This window comes from Poecile atricapillus, chromosome 13 (assembly GCF_030490865.1).
Source record: "Poecile atricapillus isolate bPoeAtr1 chromosome 13, bPoeAtr1.hap1, whole genome shotgun sequence".
Classification (NCBI taxonomy): Eukaryota; Metazoa; Chordata; class Aves; order Passeriformes; family Paridae; genus Poecile; species Poecile atricapillus.
Window position 1 is genome coordinate 8,975,049 of NC_081261.1, and position 9,052 is coordinate 8,984,100.

Here is a 9,052-nt window from a genome sequence, read left to right on the forward strand (position 1 = left end):
AAGCTCTCATTAAGGGTTTACATTCAGTGAATCAACAATTCCCAGAAAAGAAGAATTTCACTGGAAAATTCCTAAACCAGATCTAATTTGCTCCTAAATGTAATAAAAATTCCAGACCAGATCCTCAAGTGCTGCAGCTCCAGTGCCCGGGGCAAGGAGGAATGATGCCACCTCAGCAGTGACCTGGCACGCTGTACTTTGGCCAGCTGTTTTCCTTTTGCTCTTTAGGGACTTCCCAGTTTACCCTAAATGACCCAATTTGCATTGGGCAGCTGCAGTTAGATCTGTAACTTGCTCCTTTTTCCTGTCTTGCTGTTCCAGCTGTTGTGGTGATCTCTTGCTCTGAGCTATCTGTGATGCTGTGTTTGGTTGTGGCTGCTGCAGACCAACATGCTCATGAGTCAATGTTTGCCGTGGTCTGCAGTGAGTCAGCTTTGCCTTCCAGGACCTGGCATTCTGCTGCCATGTGGTGTTCTCCACAAAACCCCACAAGAGAGACTCCTGGCATTCCCTATGAATCCCATGGAGTCTGGGAGTAGAATGTCAGAATATAACCTTTGTACTTATTTATATTAAAATAGAATTACAAAAAATGGGTAGGATTCAGGTAATGCCCATCCAAGCTATTGGGCACAGATTGATAAGTAACTACAGCCCAAATCCATAGAACAGCCTGTTCTGGGAAGAGATAAGTTCTTTCTAAGCCAGGTTCTTATTTAGAACTTAGTGGTAGGTAGCTGGAGTTTATGCAGGAAATGGACTTAATTTCTGGCCTTTTCAAACTGAAATTGTAAACAGTGCTCCTTGTCACAGCCATGGCATCCAACCACAGCTCGGTTGCTTTGTCTCGCATCTGTGTGTTTGGGATGCTGCTGGATGCCTGTGGTCCCAGGAAGACATGGACCATGGAGAATCTAAACAGGAGTCTCAGGACTGCAGACAGGGAAGAGCTGAGGCTGTTCCAACAGCGCTGATGCACAACAGCACAGAGCCAGCCTCAGGTCTGTGCTTCCTTGTTTTCGTATGCAAGATCCACATCAAGGCTTTGACCAACCCTTGGGTAAAGCCCTCGTGAAGGATTGTGGAAAGCCATACCTGGAGGGAAGGGACATGTGAAGAGCAGCCAGCTGAGTACCCCACACTGACACTATTAGATCTGTAGGAGTGCATCAAAGAACTCAGGGACTTACACCTTACCTGAGGGCAGGGAAATGCCTTAACTGCTTTTTCAAGCTTCACTTGGTGACACTTGGGGCTCCTGGTTTCTTTGGGGGCTCCTAATGCTTAACTCCCAGTTAGTTAACTCCTGCTTAACTCCTAGTTAAATATTAACTAGGAGTGGGACAAAACATTTCCCTTTGCTAAGAGATGCCCCTCCTGACTGCCTACACATCTGCAGAGGCTCAAAGCCACATTTCTTTTGCACAGTCTGGTTTGAATTAGGCTCCGGAACTTGTTCCAAATGCCAAAACATGGAGAACTCATGACTCATGCTCTGTCATGCCTATCCTGCCCTGGGGAGCCTAGTCCCTCTGGCCAAGGAGGGAAAGGAAAACCCACTGATACTTTAAAGGGTATGGCAGGAAGGTGCTGCAGATACAGGGAGCTGCTGAGGAATCTGGACATTGTGTGTGTGCTCAGCCAGGATTTGTGAGCAGAAGTCACCCTGCTGCAGGTGATTTAGGGTCTAAGATGGATACATTCCACAACAGGACAAACACTCTTCTGAACAATTCCTGAGAGAAAAGTCACTCAGGCATGATAGACTATAGCTTGGCAAACCTGCACACTGAGAGAGATGCAGCATTCAAGGGAGTTTGAGGATTGACTCTGTGGTGAGAAAACTAGCAAGGTATCCTGTTAAAAACCCTTGTGACTGAGAACGTTTATGGGGATAAGATACAAAGGTCCCCACTTTTCCAGCTGATGAAAAATTCTACTTTGTTTTCTGCACAGTATCTGGAGTGACAGCATGAAGAAGTAATGGCAATGGGCTGTTTTCTGTCATGCACAGGGAAAGAACAGACAGGATTTCTGCCAGTGCCACCTGTCTGGAAGGATGGAGACTAAGCTCTTCCTTTGGCCCCATGTGCATTCTCCCACAGTGCTTGGGTACCAAGTGAGAAAGACCAAACCTAAAAGCTGAAAGGAAAGTGGGATTTTAGAGATGAAACTCCTGCAGTTTTCCCATGTCATGAATTTCTGGATAGTGAGCTGGCAGTGTAGTACACCACATTCCCAAGGAAGCTGGCAGGGACCTCTGAGCACCTTTAGTGTCTCTGACTGCTCAGCCAGCAATGCTCCCCTTCACCCCACACCAGGCTGAGACCCTTCTCTATCACAGTTTCATAAAAAACTCAACTACTCACAGGGCTGCCCACCTCAGTGTTTTATTTCCCACACAAAATTAAAACAGATCCATTAAAGTAGAAAAGCTATGAATAAATTTGCTGCTGAACCCCACACTTTAAACTGCAATAAAGGCTTCCTGAGATCTAATTACTATTAGTCTCTAAAATTTACAAGAACTCTCAAAATTTCATTTCCTTGAACAATATTCTTGCCTCTTAAGATGGATTCTGCTCATCAAAACCCACCCAGAGGGTGTAATGCAATTCAGTCTATGCGCTCTACAGCTCACCATGCACCACTGACCTGCTTCAAAGAAAATTAACTCACAAAGAGAAAGTGGATAAGCATTTGCTACCAACAGCCAGAAGTTAAAACCAAAGAAACAAATTCTCAGCATCAGAGAGCTCTTCTCTTTCCACTAAGGTACTATAGTGAACAGAAGGTAATTGGAAAAAAAGAGATTAAAAATATCTGTATCTGAAGGTAATAGTGGGGGTGGCAGCAAAAGAGTTATTTTGATAATTTATTCTTCAAAAGACTCAAAGTTTTTGATCTGCACCTCATTTTGAAGATGCTCAAAGAAAACAATTTCAGATTTTACATGCACACTGAGGACCTTTGCTTTATTCCATCTCTATTTCAATATTATTGACTAGGAAATTACATGAATCCTTTTTTAAACACCCAATAATGCTTTTTGCTTGAAGTTGTGTTTAATGAATTCACAAATGGCAGAAGCTGTTTAAAACAGCTAATTCCACAAAGATTTAGTGTTACATTTTTCCCATGTTTTAGTGCTCAAAAATATTGTTTCAATACCAAGTACTAAATGAGCAGGAATAAGAAGATCCTAGAGAAGAGCTTTGAGGGGAAGGGGGTAGGGGAGAAAGAGGAGTAAACTCAAAACATGAAGTACAAGATAAAATAGGGCTCCATTCCCTCGGGTGGCCACTGCCTGATCCCTGGCCCATTGTTTTGTTTTTTTTAAGTTATGTATTCCTATTTTTTTCCCTTGAAATTAGATTAACCATGTCTGTGTTGCAATATAACCTAATTTTCTTCTTTAAAGCCACCTCCTATATCACTGTGAAGGCACAGTGCTTATATGTAGATAGAAAATGGCCTGACTGAAAGAACCAAGACTTCAAGAAATCATGAACTTCCCTCAGGATATGGAACACTGGAAGCCTTTTGCTATTTAGACTTTTTTTTTTTTTTTTTTTAAATACTGATCTTAGCTACAGTTTACTTTCCCCACTTAGAAACGTGGAAAAGTTTGTTCAGTTTAAAATTTCCTGTTTGGCATCAGCAGCTGCTGGCTATAATATTTATAAATATTTCAGCAGACATTTCTAGGGAAATCTGGTTACAATTAAGCAGTGAGTGATGGGGCTGTGCAATCCCTCACTCCCAGGCAGGATCGAGGTGACCCCTGGGAGGAGAGGGGCTGCTGCTGGGTGAGCTGTGTGTGCTGCAAGCAGAGTGTTAGCAGCCAGCAGCCCAACTTCAGGGGGTCTGTTTTCAAACAGGAAAGTGAAATCACTTGCCTGTGGTATCCAAATATAGTAGCTCAGGAGGAACATTTGGTCAGCAGGCCTGGGACCACCTACTCTGAGCATTGTTCACTGTGCTTCCCTGGCCCCCAGTGCCCTCAGGCATCCCCAGGCTGTTGCAGTGCAGAAACTTCTCCAAGCAAAGCAACCCTCCCTGCCTGTCAGCTCCTCACATCCCAGTGTGTCTCTCTCCCTGGGTACACCAACCCCAGCCTTCCCCAGTTCTCATTAATATGAGCTAAAGATCAGCAGGTCAGAGTGAAGGGCAGAAGGAAGAGCCCAGATGAAGATAATCCTTTTGATTTCCCAGGCAGGCCTGTCCACAGCTTTCTGAAGCACTCACCTCTGCAGAACCAAAGGCAGGTTACTGCCCCTCAGGCAGCCACCACCTCACTTCAGAGCTTCCCAGGGCAAAATTCTTACCATCTTTTTAAAATAGCCTCCAATATGATCTGAACTGATCTGCTCCCTAACCAAGTAAAACCCCCAAACTTCTCAATATCTCCTTGGACTCAGAAAGATTTTTGTGCAATTGATGCACATCATCCTGCATGGACACACTTTCAAACCCTGGTCGTGCACCGCTCCGTGCAGGGCAGAGGAAGGGAGAATGTGGCTTCCCAGTGAGCCAGCTTGCTCTGAGGAGACAGGAAACCAAATAAACAGGCAGTGGTGTTACCTCAGGAAACACTAACCTGAAAGAGCAGCTGCCCTTTCTAGTGCAAAGGTGCTGAGCAAGGGAAAGACAGCTCAGAGGAGTGGCAGGTGGAGAGGACACGTGCAGTGAGTTGCTTTCCCCTCTGCTTTGGCTGTTACCCTGATGCTACACCTACACCAGGGCACCCCAGAGCCCTCTGGGGCACCCCAGAGCCTGTCCACTGTGCCCCAGTGACCCCACTCACACAGCAAGGGCCAGCTGGAGCCTCATGGCAAGCAGGGTTGCCCAAGCCCAGGCAGTCAGGCCTGCATGAGCATCATTCCTGCCCTGCCTGCACTCCTGCTAGAGGGCATCTCCCAGATCTGCACCAGGAGCTCTACAGCACAGGAAATGGTCCAAACCATCCCACAGTAGCTCATAGTTCAGTGCTGATCTTGCTCTGTGTCCCATCTTTTGGGTCCTTAACTAAAAGTCTCCGTAGCTTCAGAAAACTGGAGGGTAGGTCATTTTATTACAGTTTACCAAGTTTATTTCAGTTAACACCAGCAGGAATGTAACATACAGGCAGCCCAGAAGAAGAAAGTCCATAAAATAATTCTGCAGTAAAAAACTTTTGTGGAAGAAGTGACTTAAAGTTCCTCATTTGCTGGTTTTACGTAAAAAGAGGCAAAATGTGCTGAGCAAATAAAAGGCAGAATGGCACAGCCTCACCCCCAGCCTGTTTCCGCTCCTACGCAACAGCACCACAAACTCCTTCAAGAGCAGCATTTCCTGAGCCTCAAGTGCTCGCAGATGGTGCTGTCCTGGAGCACTTTCTGCTGATGCTCCTCAGTTCCCCTTGCCTTGCGTGACTACCCTGCAGCTTGGCTTTGTTTATTCCACTTTTTCCTGCTCTTTAGTTACGAGCTACAGAAAGGAACCAGCCACTTTTGGTGCTTTAATCCCTCACTGGTGCCAGCGCACATCCGCGGGGCAGTGGTTGGGGTGTGTCACTGCCATTCACATGAGCTGTGATTGCAAAATCAGCTTTGAGGGCAGGAATCACAAAATGACACAATGGTTTGGGTTGGAAAGGACCTTAATGATCATGTGGGGACCAAACCCCCTGCCACAGGCAGGGACACCTCCCAGTAGGCCAGGATGGATCTACCATCCTCAGGGACAAACCTGTCAATACTTCTGCCTGACAGCTTTGTGCTCTGGATGATAAGAAGGATGAGGTTCTGTTGCCTGGGTTTGAGTAGGACCAGGTGTAGTCAGGCTTGGTCCAGTCTCTCATCCTGAACTTTGAGATGCCAGCTCCAAGCTGGAAGCCACATCACCACATGACTGTGCGGTGCCCAAACATATTGGCAGGGGAACACTTGTGCTGAGCACGGGATAAGGATGCCTACAGTTTACAGCAAATGGATGCATCATCAGACCACTGTTCAAAAACCAGCCTTAATTATAAATTCATGACTGCTGTCATGGTCATCATGATTCTTGATCTTCCTTCAGAGCAATCCTCTGGCTCTTCCCTTGTGGAAGTTGGTAACTTCCCAAGTGCTACATGTACAAAGATAGTATTGTAATACTTGGGGATTATCTGGGATTTCCACCTAAAGGTTCCTGAGAAAGGTTGTTTATTCAAATTGCAAACTTCAAAACAAAGATAGAAAGCTAGAAGACTACACAGCAACACTGGTAGAAATCCAGGAATTTATCTTCCTGTCTCTGCAAAATTTAACAAATGTCCTGAGACAGCCTCCAGCTCCTGCACAATTATTTTCCAAACAGGAGATCTTGATTCTTCTCCCAGAAGCAGCAATTAAAATAGAATGAGTTTTGCATTTGCCAGCTAATAGGGCTTGATGCACAAGCTGCATGTGAAAGAAATATGTGACTTCCAAAGTGAGATGTCCCCTTGGAAATGCTGAACAGAGAAAGAACAGACAGGTCAAAAGCAAGAGGCAGCCAAGCCCTCTGAAAAGCTTCAGAAAAGTCAAGAGTAAGTGTAGCAGGACAGATGTGCATTGGTCAGCCCATGGCAATTCTGTAAAGAACTTTTCAGCATCATGAGTAGCATCATCCAGCACACCAACCCTTCCTGTCACCTTCTTTCCCAGAAGGTGAAAACAAATCCTTAGAATATTCTCCCTTAGCAGGAGATGCCTTCATGTGGCACAGTGCATGGCTCACCAGACACTGCTACCCTCTGCTCCTGCACCGACTTCTCCTAGGAAAAGTGCTGAGCAAAGGGCTCATAAAAATCTTACAAAACAGTAAAGGATCATTCATTGTTGGAAAGAAAGTCCCCGTAAATATTTTTCTTTGGAGAATTTACAAGTTTCTGAAAAGTCTCTCAAATGTGTCTCTAAAAAGGACTCAAAAGAAAAACAAAATAATGCAAGAGTTGCCTGAGCCACAGCTGAACGCCTCTGATCCCAGCTGCTCCTTTGAGCCGGTCTTTCACCGGCACTACTATTGCCACTGGTTTTTTCCTTTGCTCCTGCTGGGACACCAGCTAACTGTGCAAAAACTTTCCAATTAATCACGTGTAGAACCAAGAATTTCCCTACAGCAGAAAAGCAGGAGTACAGTTTTCCTGTGGGTGGCTTCCCCCATCTTCAGGTGACCTCTTCCAGGGGTCACCCTCCTGCAGCACATCTGCTTCTGCACTGCCTTGGCTTCACTCAAGTCTCTGCCTGCCCTTTGACACGGGCGAAGGCTTTTGCCTTTCCCTGCTCCCACACAAGGCACAGGGAGCTGCCTTTGCCCACCCCGCAGCCCTCCCAGCCTGGTTCCCCCACCAGCACTTGGGACAGGTCAGCTCCAAACCTCCTTCATTAGGCAAGCACAAGAGCTCCAGGATCCCCGTGACACTGCAGGAACACATGTTTTCCACTACAGCCCTGCATGTGAGATCTCCCTTGGGACAAAGCTCAGTGCTGCTTTTCCTCTTGCCTTAAATATCTTTGCAGAAGGCTGCCAGAGAGTGAAAGAAATTTCTGGAAGAAAAGCACCTCTGGTTCATATCTCAAAATGTAAATGAGCAAAACCACAACATGAAGTTTCCCAAAACACAGCATTTTGCAGTCAACATTTGCTTTTCCAAGCAGAGGCACCACTTTCTGTTCACTGCTCCAGCCCTGGAGGGCACTGAGGCTCTGCTGGCACAGGAGCAACCCACAAGCAGCAGCCCAGCCACCATGGCATCATTTCGGGATATAGAGCACACACTTAAAAGCTTATTTGGATTTCTGCATGCATTTAATTACTTTGCTTAGCTGGAACTGCTGCAAATGAAGGAATCATTATTCTAAAAAATAAACAAGGGCAGCTGCACATCCCTGCAAATTTTCCATAGAAAAACACTTATGACTCCTAAGGAGGGAAAAGCAAGATTCTCCTCCAAAAGACTCTTATCTGGTCTCAGTTTACTCTTTTTGCCCGAGTCCTGAAGGGAGTTCCCATGGAGCACAGACATGGTTCAGGGTCATGGTGACGTTCAACCACACGCTGTGTTTCATGTGGAAACACTCTGACAGCTCTGAGAAACCAAAACCCTCTGGTGCAATATGTGTTGAACACCCCAGTGCTGTTTGGCACTGAAGGCCAGTCCTGAGTGCTGCTCATCCCAAGGCTGCCCTGACCCTCACTCAGCAGTTTCTCAATCAGGCTTTGCTTCTTCCCTTCCCTGGGTGTTATCTGAAGACCCCTGCAGCTCTGGGGTGGGATAGATACACAGAGGGTTCCAACTCCTCCATCCCAGCACAGCCCTTGGCTGGAACATCCCTCAGGTTCCCACACCCAGCTGGGCCCATGGGAGCTCTCTGCCCCTTGACCAGCACTTCCCCAGGGAAGTTATGTTTTGCCTCAGCACCAGCAACTTCCTTCTTCCTTTCACTTCCACCTTTTATCATATTTAAAAAATATTAAAAATGTTTCTTTAGAAAATGACAGATGAGTTTTTGTTCCCATCATCTCAGCACTCCTCATTTCCCCATCTTTCAGCTGCTCTCCTCTTCATCCCTGGGCACCCCTTGAAGGCTGAAGCATTAATATCTCGCTCCCCTTGGTGGAGTAATTGGCAGCACTCACTCTCACATCACAGTGACAAATCCATGGGGAAAAATATCCCCAAAGCATCACTGAATCAAAGCAAGGGATACAATCCCTACTGATCAACTCAGACAGCTCAGCTACTGATCAAATCCATCTGTGTATCCCTCTCTGAACACAGAGGGGTGAGAAGTCAGTCTGGAGCAGGGAAAGGGAGGGCATTAAGAGATCTCAAGAGATTCCACCATGAGCTGTAATCTGGAGACACCAAAATCCTGGGGAGCTGCCAAGCAGCCTGTGGGAAGGCACCCTGTGATGGCTTCCCAGGGTGTAGGATCCCAGGGAAATGGCAGTCAACACACAGGGAAAGCAGCCCCATCATCCACAGCACTGTGGGGGCTGCTGCTGGCACCCCACAGCAGCTCAGATGATGGAACAGGCAGCA